The following is a 15266-nucleotide window of genomic DNA, read 5'->3' as shown; positions in this document are numbered from 1 at the left end:
GCATTACTGATTTTCTTCCCCATGGCTAACTTGATAATGAATGTACAATACTGCAGATACTGGTAGTCCTCGACTTACAACAGTTCATTTAGTAATCGTTCAAAGTAACAATGGCACTAAAAATGTGACTTATGACCATTTTTCACATTTACAACCTTAGCAGCATGATCATGTGATCAAAATTCAGATGCTTGGCAGCTGGTTCATACTTATGACTGTTGCTGTGTCCCAAGGTCATGTGATCACCTTTTGCGACCTTCTGACAAGCAAAGTCCATGGGGAAGTCAGATTCACTTAACAGCTGGGTTACTAACTTCACAACTGCAGTGATTCACTTAACAACCGTGACAAGAAAGATCGCAAAATGGGTCAAAACTCACTTGACAAATGTCTCACTTAACAACAGAAATTTTGGGTCCCATTGTGGTCGTAAGTCGAGGACTACCTGTATTTATACTTATCCTAAGAGAATAACAGTCTCCTTAGTGTACAGTTTAAACAGTGCTATCAGAGAGTATACAGAGCCAATAAAAATACTGTCACTAATGCTCCTCAGAAAGTGAGCCCCAAGGTTTGTATGCTACACATGAGAAAGTGTGTAGAACACATAAATTAAGACAAGCAAAGGCAGCTGGATTGCAGGATGCAACTAAACAGGGGAGTGGCAGGAGGTAAATTTAAAATAAGCATACTAGCATTATTTGAAGCAGACAGGACATAGCAATGGTTTATCCAATCCACAAATTGTTTTAACTTTGTCTGCTTCCATTACCTGGGTCTCACAGGACAGCTTGCACAAAAGACCTAAGAAAAAACCTTTCTTTAAAATGAAGCAGACATCATAGAGAACAGAGTTACAACAGTCAAGGACTGTGCGTGGGCAGTACAATAATTCTACTTCTCCAGGAGTTCAAACTGCACTCAACAGTTCTGGTGGGAAAGTCAAGGACTCAGCTTTAGTAGATAAAATACTTTTATTGCAGAAACTAAATAGCCACAGCAACTATACAATCAGCTACTACAGAACGTAGCCATACACATGTGTGGGAGTCCAAGGTCTAAATCCCCAGTTTCTTTCTCTCCCCCCCCCCACCGCCCCCATCCATTCTTTTCTTGTAACAAACTGCCTGAAGCTCTTTTGGCAGGCTGGATTGTTGATGGTCCGGGCACTGTGTTTATATAACAGTCTGGTGTGGTCTCAGGGTTCTTGTTATCTGCCTTATCGGTTCCAGCCCTCACAAAAACACGGAAGAGAGAGAAACCGAAGGCCAAATTAAATGTGCACCTTTGATAAGCATGAGGAAGAGACGGTTTTCTTTTATTCTTTCTAAACCAGAGATGGATGGGAAAGGGAGTGGAAGGGGGCAGGTGGACACAAGGCTGTGGTATAATGGTGGCATTTGAAGCGGATGACCCTAGTCTGACAAACTCCAGGGAAAAAAGGAAAACTAAGGTGAGAAGAGGAGCAGAAAGGGAACTATGGAAGGATGAGGTGGGGAAGGGGGCTGGGTTTTTTTACTCCTATCTTCTACCCCAATTCAAAGCGAATTTCTGATGGCTACCAAGCATCTAAAAGGGACACGGTGGCTCAGTGGGTTAGGATGCTGAGCTTGTCGATCAGAAGGTCAACATGTACAGTAAACCACGTCTTTGGCACTATGCTACACATTTGGTTCATAGTTCTCATGTCAATCTGGTAGTTTACGACATAAAGGAGGCGGGAAAGGAAATGCAATTAACTCTTATCTACTTTGCTGTAGATGTTTCCTCAATTAAGTATAGTTCTTACATCCAGCAGAAGAATATGTTTTGGAAACAAACATGCACAGCCACATTCCCCAAAGTGTTTCTCAGTTATTATCTCTATGAGTTATAGTTTTGCTGTAGGGACAAGGCCAGCTGGGTGATTCTAAGCCAAATATTAATATATTTCCAAAAATCTTACCAAGATAGCTATAGGGACTTGCTTATGTACAGTAGTCAACAAGAATAAAAAAAAAATCAAAAGCACCAGGGGAAAAAAAGGTTTAAGTGACTCGTATGACTTCAGGTAGATTTTTTTTAATCTTTCAAATATTAAAGAAATAACAGTTTTATATATTAATAACTATGGGGGAGGAACAGCTTAAAATCTTACTCCAGTTTAATGCAGCTTGCCTTACACTTCTTGGGCACAATCTAAGCAAATGTGTTCACTGTTAAATTTTAATTAACAAGGTTCCAAGCTTTAATGAAATAATCAGTATCGCTAATAATCTTAAAAATTGAATTACACTAAAAGTCTACCATAATATTAGAACAAAAAAGGTTCTAAGCTTAAGGTTTTAGCAGAATCTCTTGATATGAAGAAAGCAAAAGTATGAATTTTCTTTCTAAGGCATTTTGCTATTCTGAGGAAAATTACTATTATTTTTCTATTAACAGTTAAGTTTTTGAAGGGCACTATTTCTCCCTATCCTACTAAGATGGCCACTGATATTATATAGGAGAAAGTCCTCTACTTATAAATATTCTCCATTTCAAACTCTAACTCCTATTTAAGATAATCAGAATAAGACCATTGATATTTCAAGGGGAGAGTCCGAGAACAGGAAGATGAGGAGTTTGGACAGATGAACAGATTGGGGCTTTAAGTACCGTATTTTCCGGTGTATAAGATGACTGGGCGTATAAGACGACCCCCGACTTTTGAGAAGATTTTCAAGATTTTTCATCTTATACGCCGGAAAATACTGCAACATTCCAGCTGATCGGTGCTTCTTCTGGGCTCAGCAGAGGATCCGGGATCAGTCCCAAGCTCCAGCTGGAGCCTGGTGCTGATCCTGGTGCTTCCACTGAGCCCTGACAGCCCCGAAGAAGCGCTGATCCTGACACTTCCGCTGAGCCCTGACAGCCCTGCAGCTCCAGCCATCTCTTGCTCAGGCTTGTGCGGTGCTGCCATCACTTCAGCTCATTCCTCTCCCCCGCTACCACTGTTCTAGGATGGTCGCGTACCACCTGCCACGTACCAATGTACCACAGGTGGTACCCATACCACTGTTTGAAGAGCCCTGACCTAGAACATCCTTCATGACACAGGGCTTGGTTATCTGAGAGACCAATGGTTTCTGCCATCCAATGAGATCAGGTAGTGGGCAGACACTCCAGGTCCCCTCTATTAAACACTGTCACCTGTCAAGGGCCCCCCGGAAGTGCATCTTCTCTGTTGCAGTGCCTGCCCTCTGGAATAGTATCTTCCCAGAAATACATATCTGGGATCTTACAAAGGTTCCTGTAAGACAAGGGTCTTCAAACGTGGCCCTTTTATGGCTTGTGGACTTCAACTCCCAGAATTCCTCAGGCAGCACCTGGCTGAGGAATTCTGGGAGTTGAAGCCCACAAGTCATAAAAGGGCCAAGTTTGAAGACCCCTGCTGTAAGGAAAAGTCTTTAAACCACAACTGTGCTCCAAATTCAGTTGTTGAATCTTTGGTGAATAGTACATGTTTGCTCCACTCACATGTGTACATTTTCTTTTTTTTTTGCTGCATTTGTTTTCTTTTAATTATGTAAGCCTCCCAGCATCGTTTGGGAGTTGCACAGCCTTTTAAAGTTAATAAATACATATTTACTTTTCAACACTTTTTCTTGTTGATGTAATAGTCTGTATAAAGAATTGGAAACTACCCAGACTAAGGCATGCATATTTAACCCTGCCATTTGAAAAGGGTACCTCTGCAAGCCTGAGAATTAATTCACTGTCTAGTTTGTATTCTTTAATCTTGTTTTTAAAAAATCAATTATACATGTATATAATTATTACATATGAAATAGTTCACTTATGAGATCCTTAGAATGTTAGATGCAATTTAGACTTGCATTTCTACAAAAAATGAGTCCATCTTTCTTCTAATCCAATCTCCTGTCAGACAACCATATGATGTCACCATATATTTTCCCACAGTAAATGGCTTGCTTGATCATTTCATGCTATACTGAGGACCTGTGAATAATCTGCTTAGGTATCAAAGCCGAGCAATACTCTTTAAGATACTATTACATTTAAATGTATGTTAAGTATGTTAAGCTTGTAAGCCGCCCTGAGTCTTCGGAGAAGGGCGGGATATAAATGGAATTAAAATTTAAAAAAAATATGTTTGCAAAGTGAGGAAGTCAGACCTAAATCAAAAGAAATAGTTAGAAAAGAGAAGTTTCAAGAGAAGAAATGAAATGAATTTCTTCATTTGTGCAATTCCCAAATGAAAAGAAGTAGAAAAAAAATCAGAACAGAAGTTTTGGTAACCAAACTTAAGTACACAAAAGCTATCTCTGATAAGTCAATGACACTTTGGCAGAAGAATAATCCTTAAAGAAAAATACTGATCAGGTGATCAATGAAATGTATTTTTTTTATCACTAGTGCTATTTTGGTTAGTGATACCTTGCTGCTGCTAAAAAAAACTTTAAGTAGGCCAATCTGTAAAATTTTCTTCACTGAGACAAAGATGGTTTATTACATTTAAGTTTTCTTGCATTTCCTTCTATGTCCCCAAGAAATGTCCATGTTGTTGGGACTATGCATATTTGCTTAAGCAAAGCCAGTTAAAAGACAAATGACTGACCAACTACCTTACTTAGTTGCTTTAAAATCCCTACTATTAAGTTGTCTAATCACAGCTGTCTTTCCCTTCCCGTCTACACTGATTTGTATCCTCCGCACCACATTTAGAGTCCTATTATTTCTGAAGAAGAGGTTGAGTTAGTAGAATCATTTCAGTCAAAAGCGTTCCATAAACAAATATCACATTTAAAAACTCTGCCTGGCACCAGCCGAGCTCTGAAAGTAGGCAAATATTTCTTATGAGGCACTTCAGAGTTGTTGTTTTTTTCACTTGAAAAAAAATCAATGTTTTTACAATCTCCCCCAAAGAATCAATGGCGTCTTTCTTCTCCATTCATTTAGAATAAATGCTCTTTTAGTTTGCATGAGCTAAACTTCTTTCTTCAGTTTTTTTTTTAAAGAATGAGTGGCTCTGTGGGAGGTGGTATTAGGAAGTTGATTCCACAAGACTGACAAACTTTGCCAATGCTCAAATACAGAAACTAACTAGCAGCTGCAATTGTTTCAAGAACCACTCCACATAGGCTGCAGAAGGCAACTATAGACAGAACAAAAGGCCACAGCAGTTGTTACTGCAGCGATCCTCTAGATCAGGGGTCCCCAACCCCCAGTCCATGGACCGGTACCGGGCCACGGCATGCCAGCAACCGGTCCGCACAAACAAGGAAAACCCCATCCGTGGGATGCAGGCAGTACACAAAACCACGCCCCCTCTGATCCACGGAAAAACCTCTCTCCACGTAACCGGTCCCTGGTGCCCCAAAGGTTGGGGACTTCTGCTCTAGATATAAGTTCCCAGATCTTTTCATCCAGCAGTAAATATTCACCAACCATCTCTCAATCATCTATAGTTAATCCTTGATTTATGGACCAGTCACTTAGCAACCATCTGAAGTTACGACAGACGCTCCTCAAAAGAGCGCTGATGACTTGATTTCAAAGTTACAAATGGCTGCACCTCCCTTCCATGGTCATGTCATCATATTTTGGGTCCTTGGTAACCAGCTCACTTTTACAGCAGTTTGCGGTGTCCAGTGACCATGTTTTTCTATGTTTTCTGTGTTTATTTCCGGTTTCCAGGGGAAAAAAACACTACTAGATATATTGGATTAATTACTGCATTGTTTGCTTAATGATTGCTTTATGTGCTTAACAACTACTGTAAAGTGGTGACTCACTTAACAATAACAACTTGTGATCATAATTCTAGGCTCAATTACGGTTACAAATTGAGGACTACTGTACCTAGCTTTAAGGCTTGAAGCAAAGCAGAAGTTCTTTAGCTAGCTGAAAAAGAATGGCAGAATGACAATTGCTCATTCCAGCTTTTCCCAATTCTCAGTTTTATGAGATCATTATTAGGATCAGTATTATGAGAGAAATCAAAAACAAAACTATGTCTTACAATCCAGAATTCCTGAAAATCCACTGTGAAGTTTGGTGTCCAAATAAATATTGATACAGTAGACCTATGTTCCTCAACCTTAGGAACTTTTAAGATGCATGGACCAACTCCCAGCTATGCTGACTAGGGAATTCTAGCAATTCAAATCCACGCATCTTAGAGTTCCCAAGGTTGAGAACCATTGCAGGAGTAGACTATTGCTATTACTACACTAGGAAATGTAATAGCTCAATTAATTCCAAGGCTTCAGAGGGCTCATTTTCATGTTTTAAACTAAATAAGAACTACCTCAGTAAGTGGACTTACCTCCCATTCTTCCTTCCAGATCTACTGAAGTTTTCCCCTGTGTATTTTATTCACAATCCTTTATTTCTGTTTATTTAACAATTAGACCCTTTATTAAAGTTACTAAGGTGGGACATCATTACTGGCAATTTCTGCATGCTTAGGTCTGTAAGCCCAGTTCAGTCTCTCAAACTGATTGATTGAATGAATGTTGGTTAACATTCACTGACATTACGTCATTACGTTAACTAGTTTTGTACCTCAGCTGCTGACTCCATCCACATTTGTTTATGTGTATGCGTGCGTAAGATGGGATGATGTGGTTTTTAACTGTTGCTAGGCAGACCAGAGTCATGTATTTTAGATGGGTGTCTATATAAATGATATAGCTAGTGAGAGAGCAAGCAAGCGAGAGAGAGAGAGAGAGAAAGAGATGGACGAATAATCCCATGTTCTGTATCCCAGGCAATTATACTATGAGAATAAAATGAGCATAAGGTTTTTAATAGGAAGGTCTGTAACTTAACAGCTCAGAATTCTTTCAGTGCTTTGCTTATGTTGAGGAGTAGACCCTTCTGCTGAATTTCGAATCTACAACATTACAGGTAATCCTCAATTTGTGGCCAATTACTTAACAACCATTTAAAGCTTAAAGTTATGACAGACTCAGAAAAAGTTAATTACAACCCATCCTCAGTGTTACAATTGTTGCAATACCCTTACAGTCACATGATCACATTTGGGGCACTTGGCAACTGCTTCATATTTACAACTGGTTGCAGCATCCCACAGCCACACAATCATGTTTTACAATGTTTTTTGCCACTTTCCAACACAAAACACCCATTTTATAAGATGGATTTGGACTTAAGACCATGTGATTTGTTTAAGAACTATACGGTTCGCTTAATGACCAGAGAAACCTGCTTAACTACTATTGCAAAAAAAGAGTCATAAAATCAAGTCAGGTCACGTGGTGACTCAATTTACGACCGCAACAATTTGCAACCAAAATTCTGGGCTCAACTGTGATCGTAAGTTGACCCTCTGTAGTACAGATGAAAAGTGGCAGTCAAAGAGTGGAAGCTTCTTTCACCAATTTTTATTTGTACCAAAGAAATACATCAATATTGTTATTCTCTATTTAAACAGAATTTTTAATCCATCTGGTTGCTGACCTGATGCACGGACTTCAGCAACCAGAGTATCCAACGGCATGGTAAGTGCCTAGAATTCTGGAAACTGAAATCCACACATCTGGAAGGCACCCAGGTTGGGAAGGCTGCACCTCTGCCTCATAAATTCAGAATCAGCATGAGCTCTAAGTTCAATTAATACTGTATAATGTGTGAGGAGATGAAAATGGCCCAAAAGTAGAAACATTGGTGCTTACCAGATTCTGATGTAGTTTCATTTTCTGATCCACCAAATAAAAAGTCATATTTGGCCTTGGCAACAGTCTGGGAGTGAGCTGATGCACCATTAACCCAAACAAATGTTTCTCCCTGCAGACAGAAATAGAATGAAAACATATTCACTTCACCATGACACCTCCCACTAGCAGTCCACATCTCAAAGCAACAGAAATAGGATTTTCCAAAATACATATACCGGCTTTAAAAGTAGCTAAGAGAGAACGAAAGAAATAATAGTTTCAAGATTTATTTCCAGCAGCACGCAACACCTCCTTTTTTGCAGCTTTATTGCTTTTCACTAAAACTGCTACAGAATTAGCACGCCCATCTTATTCACACCGTCTTGAGGATTTCTCTAGCAAGCCTTCATCTCTATGTAGTACTAAAAGTCTGTTTGCAGCCTTCGACTGGGCAAAAGAGGCTTGGTGGAGCAGTGGGCTAATGCCTCCTTAAGTAACACCAGCTGCCTGCAATTAGTGCAGGTTCGCATCCCACCAGGCTCAAGGTTGACTCAGCCTTCCATCCTTCCGAGGTAGGTAAAATGAGGACCCAGATTGTTGGGGGCAATAAGCTGACTTTGTAAAAATGCCGCTTGGGGGGTGTATGAAAGGCCTAATAAGCAAGCATATACATAGAATGAAGGCTACTGCTAAGCTTGTAAGCTGCCCTGAGTCTTCGGAGAAGGGCGGGATATAAATGGAATTAAAATTAAAAAAAATAAAAAAGAGCGCATCACGGGGGACAATGTCTGAACCAAGATATGCCTTGTCTTTGGAAAGCCTTTGAAAAGACAGTGCAGCTTTCCAAAGACATCACAGCTTTTCTGAAGACAGCCACAGCTTTCCAAAGGCTCAGGGAGCCACAGGTAGGAAATGTTCGCCAGAGAAGCCAGGTCTGAAAAGGAAAAAGTATAGGCAGCAAAGTGCTTCTGCTTCAGCTGGGCACAAAATGCAAAAGGTCAGTGGGGGGAAGTGGGAGAGAAAGTTAGCTGGGCAAATGAATGCTAGCTAGCGCTTGCTGGGGTAAGCAGCGTTGAGCTGAGGCTTCCCGGGGTTGTGGCAAGCTGCCCCCGAGCCACACGGTTCACAAGAAAAGGTGCAGAGTCTCCGAAGGGCAGAGAGGGGTGAGGGATAGGCAAGTGGGAGAAGCTGGAGGCAGTGTCTAACCTTATTGAGGCTTGGGACTGGGAGGAACTAAGAGTAGAATGGCTCAGATTGGGACGGGTACTGACTAAAACGACCCGTGATTCTTGGTCAGCTACTGCCATAGGGGAGTGGCAAGATTTCCACTGTAAGTTGATGCGATCACGTGACATCTCACTTTATGACTGCTTCACTGAGTGGTGGAAATTACAGTCCCAATTTGTGGTCATAAGTCAAGGACCACCTGTATTGTAAACTGCATTTTTTTTGTTAATGGTAACTACAGGTTGTTAGTGTCTAGAGGCAAAGCTGCCGCCCTTTTTGCCTTACCAACTCTCATCTGCTATAGCAGTAGGGTGGTGAATAAGCCATGTGCATTGGTGCTTCTGAACTTGTTGAGAGGCTCTGGCGGACACGGAAGTAATTCACTGAAGTAGAAGGAGGAAAAAATATAACATAATCAGACTAGATTGATTTCAGCCTCATTAGGTTGACCAGACCAGGAAATCCACTCCATAGGAAGGCTCAAACTACTTTTATTGAAATTGACTACAATAACTTTGCAGCCAATTTCACAGTACCTTCCCCTTCTTTTTATACAAAGAAACACAGAGGTGTCTGCATGAGCCGTTTTCAAATATTACCTCATTGTTCTGGACTTACAAATGCTTCAGCCCCTAAGTAATGGTTCCTACCTATTTCTATCAAGGTCATCTTCATTATTCTCCATCCCTGGCTGGGATCCTCCAGAAGTCCTTCCCTAAAAGATTGCACAAGAAGGGCCAAATCTAAGTCGGGAAAAATGGTCCTGTAGGCATCCAAGTCCCAAGCCATCTAAGGATTTCAAGTTAACAAACCAAAACTTCGAACTGTACTTAGCAGCTGGTAACTTCTGGTAAGCAAGGAGCACAATGCAGCATAGCTTTCTCACTGTTAAATCCGCTACATCCCATTAGCTGATGTCACCTTCACTATACAGACCAAACCAGGAAATCAGCTCTACAAGAAGGCTAAAGCTAGTTTTATTGCAGTTTTACCATAACAGAAAACTGAAAGTATAATTCCTTTACTCCCCCGCTCCACTCCTTTATACTGTGTGTTTTAGGGAGGTGTCTGCCAAGTTGGCTAGTGGATAACTACTTGAGGATTTATTACATTTTTTTTTCTACTTGTCACTTTGGTAACAGATCTGGCCTGTCAAAGTCAACTTCCTTATTCACTACAGCAGATCAACAGTCACCTTTTAGTCCGGTTAAAAGACTTCAAGTGATTTTCAAAGGCAGTTATGTAGAGCACCATACAGCAGTCGATTCACCAGAAGATCGGTGCATGAATTACTGTTGCCAAATATTCCAATCCCTAAATTGGCACCCACCTAACCAAAGAGCCTCCTCTAGGAGGAGTAAGACTCTAGCGTAAGTCAAGAATGGAGCTGTGATCAAGCTAGATCAAGCCCCAACAAATAGTAACTCCATCGTGCAGTTTTTTTAATCTGACCTTGTTTACATCTATTCTAGTCCTTACAGCTTCCAGGGCGCAATCTAGGACTTGAAGTTCTTGAACGTCTCTAACCTAGCCTTGGTGGCATTGAATGAATTTTATATCAAAGACTCTTTTTATCTGAGAAAATGTTCCAATGACCAGGCCACTTGTCTTAGAATAAACTCTGCTGAACTTAGTACAATTTACTTCTTTTAATTGCCTCCTGGTTGTAGCACAGGATAATAATGGCACGGCACCAGGCTTCTTTTCAAACAGTCCTCGCTTTGTACTCTACCCCATACAAGGATACTTCATGGTCAGCTGAAAAAAGTTGAATGTTCTCCCTATTAGATCTTGGACAACAGATTGAACAGGCAGTTTCCTTCTCTTAGAGACAACTGAATTTCTATTTTTAGTCAGTTTTCTTTATTTGCATCAATACACGTTAATGGATATTATGCACAATTATGTAGGATCTTGGTCCTACTACAGGCAACTCGTGTCCTCTTTTTCAGCCATGCATGATTGGACACTGTAAATACAGATGCAACATAAACTTTCCAAAAAATGCTCCAGCTTCCTTCTGCATCATCTTTGTTTGTGTTTCTAAAAGGGAGGGGAACACTAGATCCTGGAAGAAAATCATTGTTTAGGCTCTCCATGTTCTTCTTGCATGACTCCTCTGCTACAGCATCTGATTCCTTCAGGCCCAAGACAGGTACAATTATTTCTGCTGTATTTGAGGTTTGAAAATTGTCTGCGTCTAAACCAGGGCTTTTCAACTGGTGGTATGCATACCACTAGTGGTACTTTGGCACCTGGCAGGTGGTACACGACCATCCTAGACAAGTGGTAGCGGGGGAGGGGAATGAGCTGAAGCAGCAGCAGTACCATACAAGTCTGAGGGAGAGACAACTGGAGCTGCAGGGCTCAGCAGAAGCCACAGGATCAACGTGCGTGGCTACATGCTGATAGGCACTTCCAGCACACCCGGAAGAGGAGGAGGAGGAGGAGGGAGAGAGGAGAGGATATAAAAGGAGGAGGTTTTGGCGGGAGATGGGAGAGGGGGGAAAAAAGACGCAGACATGGGAAAAGGAGATAGCTGGACCTGCACCGAAGAGGAGGAGCGGGAGAGGGGAAAATATAAAAAGGAGGATGGGGAGAAATTTGTTAAATGAGTTTTGCCCCGTTTTACAACCTTTCTTGCCACATTTATTAAGTGAATCACTGCAGTTGTTAATAACACAATTGTTAAGTGAATCTGGTTTCCCAATTGACCGCTTGTTAGAAGGTTGCAAAAGGAGATCACATGACCCTAAGACACTGCAACCGTCAAAAATATGAACCAGTTGTCAAGCATCCGAATGTAAATCACATGACCCTTGGGATGCTGCAACAGTCAGAAGTGTAAAAACTGATCATAAGTCACTTTTTCAGTGCCACTGTAGCTTCAAACACTCACTGTTGTAAGTTGAGGACTACCTGTACTTTATCACTTTTTTCCTTTTTTTTTTTTTGGTCATCAAGTTTTTGACACCTTGCCAGGCAACTGGTGGTACTCGAATATTGCCCTATCCTAAAAGTGGTACAATCGGTGAAAAGGTTGAAATGCCCTGCTCTAAACCATAAGATGCAATGTAAACAAGAGGCTTCAAAGCAATGCTCAGAATTATGTACTGTGGCATTTTCAAACCACAGTAGTTTTTTTTATTATTGAAGATGCCCAGTGTGTTTTGTTTGAGGTGGGCCATTTTATGCAATCTTATTCCATTCTGCTGTTTCAGTAAGGCTTTTATTGGACTAGGAACATCTTCTGGAATTGTTCCTCCTTCCTTTATATCAAGCCTCTGAGCTGGCAGAATCAGCCATGACCTGGGACTTTATCAGAATCTGGCTTCTCCCTTAGAAATCCCATTAAGTCTTCCAGAATCACAAGATTTTTCCAAGCACACTGGTTATTTGACTCCCTATACTGTTTTTATCATTTTATGAAGAACTCCTGGTTAGAAACTGCTATGCACAATAGATAGAGAGTAACGTAGTTTGATAAGAGTGGACATCAACTGGGGTCTCTGGCTATTGGTTTTTCTTCTACCACTGACCTGATTTGAACCCGTAGAGGAAAAAAGTGGCATCTAAATCAAATATGCACTTGAAATATACAGTACTTTCAACCACACAGTTACACAAACCTTTATATCTTTCACCAAACAGGAGAGCTATCTGTGGGGGAGGGGAAATCTTCACTATAGAAAGCAGTTTTCCTGATCATTTGCACTAGAAAAACTGCAAATTAAGATTACATTTCTGTTCCCCCATTAAATGGGCTTAAACATTTTCCATTTTTCACTTTTTATATCATATAGGTATGCCGCCCCTTATTTGTGCGTTTTTGTTCAGCAATGGCCAAGTTGGCTGAGGAATTATGGGAACTGAAATGTATACATCTTAAAATAATTCAGACTGGGAAAAGCTGGCTGTTATGTGCAAAACAGAATCTAAAAGTTCAATCAGGAAGTCACTGTGGTGAAGGCATGAAAGCTGCACATTCTGCACACTGAACCTCAGCTCACGATTCAGCCGAACTTATTTCTCAGAAATCTGCGTAAAATTGGGTTACGTGAGACTGGGTTGTGAAGCAAGAGGTCTAGGTCTGGTGTAGTGGTTAAGGTACCAGGCTAGAAAGCGGGAAACCGTGAGTTAGTCCGGCTTTAGCCATGGAAGCTGGCTGGGTGACATTGGGCCAGTCACGATCTCTCAGCCCAATTCACCTCACAGGAATGTTGTTGCGGGGGAAAATAGGAGGAGGAAAGAGTATTAATTTTAATTTTGTTTTAATTTTGTTTTTTTTAGCTTGCCGCCTTGTGATACTTATAAAGTAATAAAGGAGGAATAAAAATATAATAAATAAATCCAGATTACATACTCTACAAATGGGCCTCAGAAAAACCTCTTTTTCAGAGACTCAAAATACTTCTGCCAGATCCCTTTTAACAGCTGACTCAGACAGTATATGCCAACAGAAGTGAAGCCAAACAAGCCCATCACATATCAAATAATCAAGGGCTCAGCTGATTTCAGTGGGATCTAGCCAAGATGTATGCAAAAAGAGGCGTTTCATATTTTAAAGTCATTTTTTTGCCACAACTACTTTTATGCATTATGCTTGGATTTGCTGCCTTATAGGCACACATGTCCAAACAGACAACTACAACAGAGAGTCATCTTACTCAACATCTAACAAGCATTGCCAAGCACTGGAGCACCAAATATTTGGCTGGTGGGATATGTTCTTTTGAATGGTTTTTATCTTGGATTACTACTTAACCAATTTGCAGTATCCTGAAGATGTCAGTCATAATCAGACCTAGTCAGAACATAGACAGAAGACCACAGAGTAATTCCAGATGTGTAGGACAGACCGAGAAGTACAGAGCATCCTTGAAAAGGGCAATAGCAACTCCCTTCCACAATATTGCCAAGAAAAAAATACAGATGTTTCTACCTAGATACTAAGAGATGATCTTCTGAATGGAAAATGACTTCACTTTTTCTTATATGATGGGGCACACAATCATAGTAAATAATGAAGATGACATAAATGTGCAAGAACTATTAATTAGGCAAAGGGGCTGATACATACTTAAAGACCTTGAAAACAAGATAACATTTGGAAGCAGCTCATGCAGATACCTCTCTGATTCACTGATAATAAGGCTAACCACTTATTATAGCCAAACTCACTAAAGTATGGTTCTGATCTTCCTATGGACTTGATTTGCTGGTCTGGTCTACCTCATGGGGCTGACAATCAGGTCCAGCATGACTGTCATTTTGCTCCGTGTAAAATGATCCTCTAAAGGAAACAGCCAAACCATTCCTCCATTTAATATTGAAAAAAGCCTGGAATCCTGCTGGGATAAATCAGACACTCCTTGAACATTTCCTTACAGTCCTGCATTACACACCAAAATAAATTTCTGTCCCCTACATCTCTCACAATGCTTGGCCTGAGGAGAACTGAAATACAAAACATCCAGCAGGTACCGGGTTGCCTAATCTAGATGGCACTGTGTAATATTAGCTCACTGACTTGTGAAAGACCTGCTGTCCTACATCTGGGGTCTTCCGAACCCCATAGTAGTCCTCCCCCATAAGCCACTGCACCCAGATGAAATCCATGCCTTACTCCTTCTTAAAATAATGGCTGTGTCTTAATGCCAAGCAGCTGTGAAAACAGAGCCAAATATCAACATCACTACCAACCGTTCCCTAGAAGTTTTCCTTTCTTTCAGGAGAAACTATTGATGAACATTTGAAAGCACCTTGATTAGTTGAACTCCCTTAGTTCATCGTTGCAATCTGTTAAACTGAGTTTGATCTCTAAAATTATAAATAGGACCCAAACAATCAGATGGAATAGGAAAAAGCTCATCACACATCACGCTTCTTCGCCTATAAGAAGAACAAACAGGGACAGACAGATGCTCACCATCAAGCAGAAAAAGGAGAAGAGACCATATGTACAAAGACTTGCAAGCGATTACAAGATGTACAGCCAGCGTGTGCAAATGCGAGGAGCGGAAATGCGTATTTGCATACGCTCAACAAATTAACCATTTTTACAGCGTGTAATTAAAAATTGAGGTGCTACATAAAGACAGACAGGTCCTGCCCCAATAGGTTTAAAATCTGATTGCCCACCCCATCCTGTGCATCTCCACTTGCCAAAAAGCTTCCTGAGTGCAATGGGGTTTGCTCCTAGGTGAAAGGGTGAAGGATCAGGGGAACAAACGGAGGTGAAGAAAATCAAAGCGACAACCACAGCAAATGAGATGCAAAAATATGTCAACTTGCAAGTTTGTTTTGGCTGCTGAAGCACTTTCATTGTAAATTTTAGATATCTGTGCACTTTTTAATCCATGGACGATTCTGAAG

The sequence above is a fragment of the Vipera berus genome, assembly GCF_964194415.1.
Source record: "Vipera berus genome assembly, chromosome: 2".
Classification (NCBI taxonomy): domain Eukaryota; kingdom Metazoa; phylum Chordata; class Lepidosauria; order Squamata; family Viperidae; genus Vipera; species Vipera berus.
The sequence above is the reverse complement of the archived record's forward strand: the minus strand, read 5'-3'. Positions refer to the sequence as shown.